At 45.0% G+C, this 12,623-nt stretch overlaps 1 protein-coding gene across 1 annotated transcript in view; it reads left to right on the forward strand.

The window, feature by feature from the left end:
• ADAM10 (ADAM metallopeptidase domain 10) overlaps positions 1-12,623 on the forward strand; it is a 230,493-nt gene that overhangs the window by 150,589 nt on the left and 67,281 nt on the right. The gene's annotated exons all lie outside the window — the stretch shown is intronic.

Below are 12,623 nucleotides of genomic sequence, written 5' to 3' on the forward strand. Positions count from 1 at the left end.
CACCGTAGGATTGATAGTTTATCACCATGGAAGGCAGATACCGTAGGTATACAAGTGGAATTGTTGTGAAATTTGTATACAGCATGGATATAACAATTCAGTGACATGTATGAAATGTGTCTAATGCGCGAGTGACTTGTACCTAATATATGAGTAACGTGTGTGGGTGAGGGGTAAAGTGAGTAAGGAATTGCTTTGTTGATGAATATACACTGTATAAATTAAGTTCTAATGTGTACATACATGCTAGCCACCTTAGGGAGAGACCCAAGTTGGGCTAAATGTAGCGGGACGAAAGAGACCGAAAAGCCCTCTACTTAAAGGAAATACATAGTGGATGCTTTCCTGAAACGGACAGTACTTGCAAGCAGCATAATACAAAGAATAGCAGGTTTACCCAGAATCCTTTGCAGTAGGCGGAGCTATGCAAATCATCTCTTTCCACCCCTGTCTAATCCACAGCGCTTGGAACCGCCAAGCGTGCAATGCTGCGGATTAGTTTCTAAATTTACACAGCCAACCAATTCCTACCTGTGGACACGTGTTTCGGATCAGCGTTTGTATTATGCTGCTTGCAAGTACTTTCCGTTTCAGGAAAGCATCCACTATGTATTTCCTTTAAGTAGAGGGCTTTTCGGTCTCTTTCGTCCCGCTACATTTAGCCCAACTTGGGTCTCTCCCTAAGGTGGCTAGCATGTATGTATCGCTTGCTCACCGAGCCCCACTCCATACAGCCAACCAATTCCAGCCCTGTGCTCATGAGGGCCTAAAGCCCGAAACACGTGTCCACAGGTAGGAATTGGTTGGCTGTGTAAATTTAGAAACTAATCCGCAGCATTGCACGCTTGGGGGTTCCAAGCGCTGTGGATTAGACTGGGGTGGAAAGAGATGATTTGCATAGCTCCGCCTACTGCAAAGGATTCTGGGTAAACCTGCTATTCTTTGTATTATGCTGCTTGCAAGTACTTTCCGTTTCAGGAAAGTATCCACTATGTTCTAATCTGTGGCAGGCGGCGATGGGAGATGTTAGGGGGTGTTTCCTCTCTGCTCCTGGATGGGACACCGCGGCTTTCATTTCAGGCATTTCCCTTGTACAGTCTACAAACTACCATTTTTCCTGTGTAGATGTGGTATTTAAGCACTATATGGTTATTATATGGCAGTATTTATTGATAGTATTCTGCTACAGATGGATCTGGATAAGTTGGAAACTTGGGCTGAAAGGTGGCAGATGAGGTTTAACAATGATAAATGTAAGGTTATACACATGGGAAGAGGGAATCAATATCACCATTACACACTGAACGGGAAACCACTGGGTAAATCTGACAGGGAGAAGGACTTGGGGATCCTAGTTAATGATAAACTTACCTGGAGCAGCCAGTGCCAGGCAGCAGCTGCCAAGGCAAACAGGATCATGGGGTGCATTAAAAGAGGTCTGGATACACATGATGAGAGCATTATACTGCCTCTGTACAAATCCCTAGTTAGACCGCACATGGAGTACTGTGTCCAGTTTTGGGCACCGGTGCTCAGGAAGGATATAATGGAACTAGAGAGAGTACAAAGGAGGGCAACAAAATTAATAAAGGGGATGGGAGAACTACAATACCCAGATAGATTAGCGAAATTAGGATTATTTAGTCTAGAAAAAAGACGACTGAGGGGCGATCTAATAACCATGTATAAGTATATAAGGGGACAATACAAATATCTCGCTGAGGATCTGTTTATACCAAGGAAGGTGACGGGCACAAGGGGGCATTCTTTGCGTCTGGAGGAGAGAAGGTTTTTCCACCAACATAGAAGAGGATTCTTTACTGTTAGGGCAGTGAGAATCTGGAATTGCTTGCCTGAGGAGGTGGTGATGGCGAACTCAGTCGAGGGGTTCAAGAGAGGCCTGGATGTCTTCCTGGAGCAGAACAATATTGTATCATACAATTATTAGGTTCTGTAGAAGGACGTAGATCTGGGGATTTATTATGATGGAATATAGGCTGAACTGGATGGACAAATGTCTTTTTTCGGCCTTACTAACTATGTTACTATGTTACTATGTTACTATTGTACTGGCACTTGTGAAGCGGTAACATGCACTTAGGACCCCTCACCGACAGTGTTTTTTGTGTGTCTAATTAGGGGTTTCCCTGTTCCTCCTTTATTTGACTTCTTGTATTCTGGGGCGTAAATGGAGTGGCCAAGCAAAGCAAAGTGTTCTCCAACATGCCAATTGCGCTGAATTTGTATCCACAATGCAGGGGTGCACTATTTTATGACCTGAGTGGGGTTTGTGTGTCGGGGCTGCGTCTCCGTCCCAGTGCAGCTTCGGTAAGAGTTCATCATTTGTCCAGTCGTAAAAAAAATATCACTGCAAGTTTTCATTGTGTTGTATTATTTTGTTTATTGTGTTTGACAGGCTCACTTACGTTATGTAAGCCCGAGGCAGCGCTCATGTTTTCTGGAGTGTAGTTAGTCATCAAATGGAAACCGTCTCTGCAAACCTGAAAGGTGACGTGTTTTCTCACCAAAAGTCCTGTCTGCCTCAGCAAGAACTAGCTAGTTTGTGTTCTCCTGAAGGCGAGGAGGCTGCGCTTTACTAGTCAGTACGTGTTGTTTCCACCTGTCGACTCTTGACTACTTTCTTTTCATCTACTAGTTGTTCCCTTTTTTTTTTCTTTAGAGATTCGGATTATCACTTTAATGAGATAATAGATAACAAATATGGAGATCCGTTTACCTGACCTGTCTTTGTATGGATGGATGAGCAGGTACAAGTTTGCCAATGAAGGCAACTGATCCCGAACTAAAGACTGTTAAAAATTAACTTTTAATAAACTATCTAAAGAATAAGATTAAAAGATACAACAGCCAGTGTGCATAAGGGGACTTGGGGCTATAACCCTTTTTCCGCTATGCTCACAATATAGTGAATTTTGTTAATTATTAGCTTGGTGCGGCTGCTACCACCTGCTCTCTAATATTGTTGCCATTAACACTGACTGAAACCTAAAGCCTACCCAATATGTTTAACCAGAGATCTGGCCTTATCAGGGGTCAGAGGGTTAATGTCACACAGAGTGATTGAGCCCCAAGCCTGGACAACCCTTTTAAGAAGGAATGGGGGGAGAAAAACATCAAAAAAGGGTTTATCCCGAAGAGCATTAAATGTACAGTGGGGCAAAAAAGTATTTAGTCAGTCAGCAATAATGCAAGTTCCACCACTTAAAAAGATGAGAGGCGTCTGTAATTTACCTCATAGGTAGACCTCAACTATGGGAGACAAACTGAGAAAAAAAAATCCAGAAAATCACATTGTCTGTTTTTTTAACATTTTATTTGCATATTATGGTAGAAATTAAGTATTTGGTCAGAAACAAAATTTCATCTCAATACTTTGTAATATATCCTTTGTTGGCAATGACAGAGGTCAAACGTTTTCTGTAAGTCTTCACAAGGTTGCCACACACTGTTGTTGGTATGTTGGCCCATTCCTCCATGCAGATCTCCTCTAGAGCAGTGATGTTTTTGGCTTTTCGCTTGGCAACACGGACTTTCAACTCCCTCCAAAGGTTTTCTATAGGGTTGAGATCTGGAGACTGGCTAGGCCACTCCAGGACCTTGAAATGCTTCTTACGAAGCCACTCCTTCGTTGCCCTGGCGGTGTGCTTTGGATCATTGTCATGTTGAGACCCAACCACGTTTCATCTTCAATGCCCTTGCTGATGGAAGGAGGTTTGAACTCAAAATCTCACGATACATGGCCCCATTCATTCTTTCATGTACCCGGATCAGTCGTCCTGGCCCCTTTGCAGAGAAACAGCCCCAAAGCATGATGTTTCCACCACCATGCTTTACAGTAGGTATGGTGTTTGATGGATGCAACTCAGTATTCTTTTTCCTCCAAACACGACAAGTTGTGTTTCTACCAAACAGTTCCAGTTTGGTTTCATCAGACCATAGGACATTCTCCCAAAACTCCTCTGCATCATCCAAATGCTCTCTAGCAAACTTCAGACGGGCCCGGACATGTACTGGCTTAAGCAGTGGGACACATCTGGCACTGCAGGATCTGAGTCCATGGTGGCGTAGTGTGTTACTTATGGTAGGCCTTGTTACATTGGTCCCAGCTCTCTGCAGTTCATTCACTAGGTCCCCCCGCGTGGTTCTGGGATTTTTGTTCACCGTTCTTGTGATCATTCTGACCCCACGGGGTGGGATTTTGCGTGGAGCCCCAGATCGAGGGAGATTATCAGTGGTCTTGTATGTCTTCCATTTTCTAATTATTGCTCCCACTGTTGATTACTTCACTCCAAGCTGGTTGGCTATTGCAGATTCAGTCTTCCCAGCCTGGTGCAGGGCTACAATTTTGTTTCTGGTGTCCTTTGACAGCTCTTTGGTCTTCACCATAGTGGAGTTTGGAGTCAGACTGTTTGAGGGTGTGCACAGGTGTCTTTTTATACTGATAACAAGGTTAAACAGGTGCCATTACTACAGGTAATGAGTGGAGGAAAGAGGAGACTCTTAAAGAAGAAGTTACAGGTCTGTGAGAGCCAGAAATCTTGATTGTTTGTTTCTGACCAAATACTTATTTTCCACCATAATATGCAAATAAAATGTTAAAAAAACAGACAATGTGATTTTCTGGATTTTTTTTTCTCAGTTTGTCTCCTATAGTTGAGGTCTACCTATGATGTAAATTACAGACGCCTCTCATCTTTTTAAGTGGTGGAACTTGCACTATTCCGACTGACTAAATACTTTTTTGCCCCACTGTATATACCCCTTTGATGAGTCTGATTCTGGTTGTTGGGAGAAGGCATTGAGAATTGGTCACTTTATATTTAAAGGGAACCTGTCACCCCCGTTTTTTCAGATTGAGATGTAAATACTGTTAAATAGGGCCTGCGCTGTGCGTTACTATAGTGTATGTAGTGTACCCTGATTCCCCACCTATGCTGAGAAATACATTACCAAAGTCGCCGTTTTCGCCTGTCAATCAGGCTGGTCAGGTCGGGTGGGCGTGGTGACATCGCTCTTTTCTTACCCAGCTTTCCGTTGGTGGCGTAGTGGTGTGCGCATGTCGCAGTGATGAATCCACTGCGCGCACGTGAAGAAGCAGCGCACGATCTGCGCTATTACCCCCTGTCATCGGTGGGGCGGCCATCTTCCTGGGGCTGCGCGTGCGCAGATGGAGTGCTCTGCTGCACGGGGCTTCAGGAAAATGGCCGCGGGATGCCGCGCGTGCGCAGAAGAGATCGCGGCGGCCATTTTCCCAAAGCCGAGATGCAAACTCGACCACCCGACCTGACCAGCCTGATTGACAGGTGAAAACTGCGACTTTGGTAATGTATTTCTCAGCATAGGTGGGGAATCAGGGTACACTACATACACTATAGTAACGCACAGCGCAGGCCCTATATAACAGTATTTATATCTCAATCTGAAAAAACGGGGTGACAGGTTCCCTTTAAAGCTAGAAAATCTTCTCTTCCTATTGATGATTGTGGCCAATGCAGAGATCCTATGGATTGGAAGACTGAGGGCTTTCTTGGAGAGCTTGGAAATCTGGGGCTGTGGATTTAAGACCTGGTATAGCCAGTACGTGTACGGCTAGATCTCTAAACCTATGGCTTTGCAATAAGGAGGGAAAGGTTCTAGGGATCCGATCCCGTCCTCTCTTCCTGTTATCTAAAGAGCTGCCGATTTCTTCGTTGTTGCCTCTACTGACCCTATCAGATTGGGTTACTTCCTTCATTAATTCATTCTTTAGACGTTTGCGGCAAAAATTAGGCAGGGAGATTATGCATCTAATTCCCGTTATGTGCCATTCCCTGTGAAGGAGCCATGTGTTAGGTTCCTCCCTAGATGATGATGATTATCTTCCTCTGTTAAGAAGAATGGCTTTCTCTCTTCACTCCCTCCCAGAAATTAAATAGGTCCTTTCAGAGAGTTAGAACGTCTTAACAGGGACAGAAGGCCTAAAAAGAGGGATATGAAAAGAACAATTTCTAAGGAAAAAATAGTTTCCTATTTGACTATCAGTGGCGGCCAGCAATAATGGCAGAAGAGAGAAGGATAAGAAGAACCTGCCAGCTGATGCATGTAGCCCAATCCACGGGCATGCGTTAGTCAGTGCCTGTATGAGCCCAGCCAGGTGTGTATGACTCTGAAACGTTGTGGTGTTTGAGAAAAGTGTACGTTTGAAGGCGCTGGAGTCTACTGCCCACCCACTGACCGGTCTCTGCTTACACCCGCACGTAGCCAGGGACCCGCCTGTCCAACTTGTCTCAAGTTCTGCTCTGCTTTTATAGAATGTTTTTTCTCTGAAACACCACCGCATTTCAGAATCACGAAGTGGCTGAGATCATACAGCTGGTGTCTGATGGCAGCATGTATCAGCTGTCAGGTTCATTTTTTTTTAATTTATTTATTTTTTTTTATCCCAGTTCCAAAAAAAGAGTTAAACCATGTTCACACTATGCGGTTTTTACTGCGGAACCGCGGCGATTTTGCCGCTGCGGGTCCACAGCTGTTTTCCAGGGTACAGTACAATGTTACCCTATGGAAAACAAGAACCGCAGTGCACATGATGCGGAAAAACCCGAAAAAAACCGCGCTGAATTGCTGCGGAAAAAAAGGAGCATGTCACTTCTTTGTGCAGAATCGCAGAGATTCTGCACCCATAGAAGTGCATTGATCCGCTTACTTCCCGCATGGGGCTGTGCCCACCATGCGGGAAGTAATACGGATAATGTGCGGGTTATACCCGGGGTGGAGGAGAGGAGACTCTCCTCCAGGCCCCGGGAACCATATTTGTGTTAAAAAAAAAGAATTAAAATAAAAAATAATGTTATACTCACCTCTGAAGTCTCAGCGCTGCACGCGGCTGTCCGGTCTCAGGTTTGCTATGCGACCAGGACCTTCGGTGACGTCGCGGTCACATGACCATGACGTCACCGAAGGTCCTGGTCGCACAGCATCTTTGGAACCGGACCGCCGCCTGCAGCGCCGAGGAGATCGGGACGTCAGAGGGTGAGTATATCATCATGATTTTATTATTTTTAACACTACTATTGATGCTGCATATTGCTGCATATGCAGCATCAATAGTAGGGGTAAATCCCGCAGCGGAACCCGCAGCAGAACCCGCAGGACAAACCGCGATAAATCTGCAGGGATAACCGCAGCGGGTTTGCCCTGCAGATTTATCAAATCCGCTGCGGCAGAACCCGCAGGATAAAAAGGAACGTGTGAATGTGGCCTTACAACTTCCTAGCAAACAAAATTTTTTTTCAAAAATTGTGCTGATGTAAACTAGACATGTGGGTAATGTTGTTTAACTATTTTGTATCACATAAATCTTGTTTAACAATAAAAATTTGAAAATTGCTAAAAATTATCGACCTAAATTTACCACTAACATGAAGCCCAATATGTCCCAAAAAACAATCTCAGAACCGCAAGGATCCGTTGAAGCGTTCCTGAGTTATTACCTCATAAAGGGATATTGGTCAGAATTGCAAAAAAACGGCCAGGTCATTAAGGTCAAAATAGGCTGGGTCATGAAGGGGTTAAACTAAATTAAAGCCAAATGGAGGAAACTTTGGAGTACCAACCAATGATGAATGCTCAGCAAGTTCAGACTGAAAGAAGGAACTGAAAACTGAAACCTGTTCTTTTAAAACTTTTTTTTACGAAGCCACCACTTGAGCTCATTGACAGTATTTCCATCAAGCTTCTTACCCATAATAGTAATTTCTTGGTTGCCATTACCTCTTCTGTTAGGGTAGGTGCTATCCTTGCATGCTATTTCTATTTACCTTCCCTTTGCTTTTGCTAAATCTAAACCTGTCCTCCATCCTAATTTACCGTCAACATTTTATAGATCTCAAGAGATTGTTCTTCCTTCTTGCAATAATCTTGCGTCTGATTTAAAGTGCTTTATTGCCTTAGATAGATATGTTGTGGAATACTTGGCTGCATTTTCTGCTATGGATAGCTCCTTTTTATCCAGTTTTAGGGTCAAAATATATGTAGATCAACTAGTTAGTTGTCCTTATCCAAATGGATTAGATCTGCTTTTTTCTTGGTTTAAGAGGCCAAATGCGCTAGAGCTATGTCCACCTCTTGGTGCTTCCATTGAATGAATTTGTGAGGCTGCAACTTGGCCCACATCTTCCACCTTTTTCAGACACTAATAGCTGGACCTATCCTCTTCCTTTGGGCGTAACCTCTTGCAGGCAATGATCCGATTTTAAAAAAGGTACTCTTATGGTTGTGACATGGGCGACAGGGAAAAATATTTACACTAATTGATCATTTGATATTCTGGACATTGTGACAGCACTTTTCCTAATTCCCTTTTTTATCCTCCTTCTGGGTTTGCGTATTTGACCACAGAGATGTACATAAAAAAAGATCAGTCCTATGAAGGGATTTTTATGTTGTACTTGCCAATAACTACATAAGCTGTCGTCTAATCTTTGTAATCCACGGAGGGAAAGTGGGAGGCTACACCATTTTATACCTACAGGTTCCCTGTCCTAAGAGGCGGACACTCTCCCGTGATGCTGTCATAGTTTCCAGAAGATCAGTTTACTAGTTAATTATAATTTTTCAGCAGTAGCATAGTAAATGAATAGAACCAAGCTGCGTATGCTCAACTTCGGCCCCATTCAGAGAGATTACTGCAAAGTCCAAATACTAGGATTGGTGAGGAATCTAGGCGGTCAAACCCACCAGCAATCAGTGAGTTATCCCCATCTTTTGGTTAGAGATGATGGCTTTCAAATTTGGTGAAACCTCTTTTAATAAGGCTCTTTACTCTGGAACTACTGATTGCTATTACAAACCCCTAATATCTCACATACATTGCTATGCATTACTGCAATAAGAATCTGGACTAAAGGCAGAAGAGAAATGACTCGCTGCATCGCAAATATCTTCCCTTTTCATCTCCGTTGTATTGGTCTCCTGCGTGGTAGTTAAGAGCCTCTGGTACATAAGCAACTTGTATTGCTTCAGAAGGTAATATCGCATTATGGGGGCTTAAAGGACCTTTGTTTGATATGAAAAGATAAACTGAAGGTAATTGTCATTGGTGGCATGCCGCATTTCATATCAGATTAATGGCACTTGTCTTGTTCTCCAGCAATGCTTTGTATGATTCAGTTTGTGGTAGGAATATTCCTCCTTAGGAGGTAAATTGCTCTCAGTTCATACTTATTCTCCTGGTTACTGTCTACAAAGAGTGAATACTGAATTTTTTATGTCCGCTTTACTGGCTTACTGCTGCTTCAGGTTTTTCATTAATAAAAGTATCCGTATAATTTTTTTTATGGCCATGAATTTTATTCTAAACTTGCAAATGTGTTTTTCCTCATTTCCTACAAAATACATCACCTCCTGTCCCCATGATTGGGTGTGGCCCAGCTATCGATCATTCATCACCGTCACTAGAGCCGGACGGCTCAGGAGATGAGGGCAGTAGACCACAGTAAAGCGCAAGAAAAAAGACGACTGAGGGGCGATCTAATAACCATGTATAAGTATATAAGGGGACAATACAAATATCTCGCTGAGGATCTGTTTATACCAAGGAAGGTGACGGGCACAAGGGGGCATTCTTTGCGTCTGGAGGAGAGAAGGATTTTCCACCAACATAGAAGAGGATTCTTTACTGTTAGGGCAGTGAGAATCTGGAATTGCTTGCCTGAGGAGGTGGTGATGGCGAACTCAGTCGAGGGGTTCAAGAGAGGCCTGGATGTCTTTCTGGTGCAGAACAATATTGTATCATACAATTAGGTTCTGTAGAAGGACGTAGATCTGGGGATTTATTATGATGGAATATAGGCTGAACTGGATGGACAAATGTCTTTTTTCGGCCTTACTAACTATGTTACTATGTTAATATGTCGGGTTGAGCAGGTTCACTGCTGTTTCATTCATTTTGGCTGAAGCTACATGATAACTGTATTTTGTCGAAAACCCTCCTTCAAGTAGGTTATCTGGTTTTGAAAACCATATCCAAGTAATCTCATTTTGGGTTTCCAATTGGGGACATGGTTGTAACACTTATATTAATTTGCCATAAAACCTATCCAGTACAAAGAGTTTCTTCGGTTCTGGAGGACCTGGCATGACCGTGCATCACATGGACAGCCCCATTAATTGTTATTTGTGCTGTGTAATTTTTGCCCTGTGGCAGCCTCAAGGAATTTGTGTCTGCGGCTAGGTTAATATCCGGACTGTGGTCAATCACATGGGGTCCTAACCCAGGACACGCTATGAGTGGCTTATTGTCCTTGAAGAGTGGAGCAGCTGGGTCAGGAGTTGACGAGGAGGTGCAGCTGAGCTGCCTGGGAATTTGCAGTGATAGGAATTATAGTTATTATTTATTTATATAGCACCATTGATTCCATGGTGCTGTACATGAGAAGGGGTTACATACAAGTTACATATATCACATACAGTGAACAAACTAACAATGACGGACCGATACAGAGGGGCGAGGACCCTGCCCTTGCGGGCTTACATTCTACAGGATTATGGGGGAGGAGACAGTAGGTTGAGGGTTGCAGGAGCTCCGGTGTTGGTGAGGAGGTAGCTTCGATAGTGATGAGGCGGCAGTGGTGTCAGTGCAGGCTGTAGGCTTTCCTGAAGAGATGAGTTTTCAGGTTCCGTCTGAAGGATCCGACTGTAGTTGATAGTCGGACGTGTTGGGGCAGAGAGTTCCAGAGGATGGGGGATATTCGGGAGAAGTCTTGGAGGCGATTGGATGAGGAGCGAATAAGTGTGGAGGAGAGAAGGAGGTCTTGGGAGGACCGGAGATCACGTGAGGGAAGATATCGGGAGATTAGTTCAGAGATATATGGAGGAGACAGGTTGTGGATGGCTTTGTAGGTCAGTATTAGTAATTTGAACTGGATACGCTGAGGGAATGGGAGCCAGTGAAGAGATTTGCAGAGGGGGGAAGCGGAGGAGTAGCGAGGAGAGAGATGGATTAGTCGGGCAGCAGAGTTAAGGATGGACTGGAGAGGTGCAAGGGTGTTAGCAGGGAGGCCACAGAAAAGGATGTTGCAGTAGTCAAGGCGGGAGATGATGAGGGCGTGCACAAGCATTTTAGTAGATTGGGGGTTGAGGAAAGGACGGATCCTGGAGATATTTTTGAGCTGGAGGCGACAGGAGGTGGAAAGAGCTTGGATGTGTGGTTTGAAGGACAGGGCAGAGTCGAAGGTTACTCCGAGGCAGCGGACTTCAGGTACGGGGGAAAGCATGATGTCATTGACTGCGATAGATAGGTCAGGTAAGGAAGATTTGTGGGATGGAGGAAAGATGATGAGTTCAGATTTGTCCACATTGAGTTTGAGGAAGCGAGAGGAGAAGGAGGAGGATATGGCTGATAGGCACTCTGGGATTCTGGACAGCAGAGTGGTGACGTCTGGGCCAGAGAAGTAGATCTGAGTGTCATCAGCATAGAGGTGGTACTGGAATCCATGGGACTTTATGAGTTGTCCCAAGCCAAGTGTATAGATTGAGAAGAGTAGGGGTCCTAGAACAGAGCCTTGGGGGACTCCAACAGAGAGAGGGTGGGATGAGGAGGTAGTATGGGAGTGGGAGACGCTGAATGTGCAGTTGGAAAGGTATGAGGCAATCCAGGATAGAGCGAGGTCTTTGATGCCAAAGGAGGAGAGGATCTGTAGTAGGAGGCAGTAGTCAACTGTGTCGAAAGCAGAGGACAGGTCAAGAAGGAGTAGTACAGAGTATTGTCCAGTAGCTTTGGCGGTAAGTAGGTCGTTAGTGATTTTGGTCAGGGCTGTCTCAGATAGTTGTAATCATGCCTCAATAAGCTGCAGAGGGAACCCGGCTACCCGGATCGCGCCGGCTGATCAACTGTTCGGCTACGCAACTGTGTCGCGGCTGTGTTAGCAAGTTGCGGGATGCAGTGACAAGACAGAAGGCAGAGCAAGGTTTAACAAATATAACCGTTTTAATTTAACAAGGGGTTATCTCCTCGCAGGGAGGTGCAGGTAAGTCAGTATCGCCAACAACAGCTGGTGCAGTGCTTGTACAAGTAGGTTCAGCTGGTAACTGTGGTCCGTCTTCTGGTGGCAGCTGGCTGTGTCCGGTATCTTCCGCTGAGCCCCTAGTCCATGAACATGCGGCCAGAGTAAAGAAGGCCTCCGCACAATCAGGGTCTCCTGTGGATGGGAAAATATATGCTGGCAAGGTGAGCTGAAAACGTCTGTTCAATACCCGGTTCTCTCTTTGCGGCACGTGCGCTGTACTCACGGTCACGAAGCACACGGCACCTCGCTCTTTGCCAGCTACTGGGTGCGTTGCACTTCTCTCTGTATGCTGCGCACTGCCTGTTACCCCAATACTGAAACGCCGGCAGCAGCTGGTGCGATGTTTCTCCAACGAGGTCCTGTAGCGATGACCAGGGCAGCAGTGAGCAGTCCTGAACTCTGCCTTGGCTCTTAGGCTAGCATGCAGCTAGCACCCGGACCTTTCCTTATTACTGCGATGGTCTCCGGCAGCATCCCGGCATCGGATCAGTCGCGTATCGTAGCGGCCTGGCTGCACACCACTCAGTGTCCGCTGCGCACGCACCTTGCCTCTGT

Source organism: Ranitomeya imitator, chromosome 4, assembly GCF_032444005.1.
Source record: "Ranitomeya imitator isolate aRanImi1 chromosome 4, aRanImi1.pri, whole genome shotgun sequence".
Lineage (NCBI taxonomy): Eukaryota > Metazoa > Chordata > Amphibia > Anura > Dendrobatidae > Ranitomeya > Ranitomeya imitator.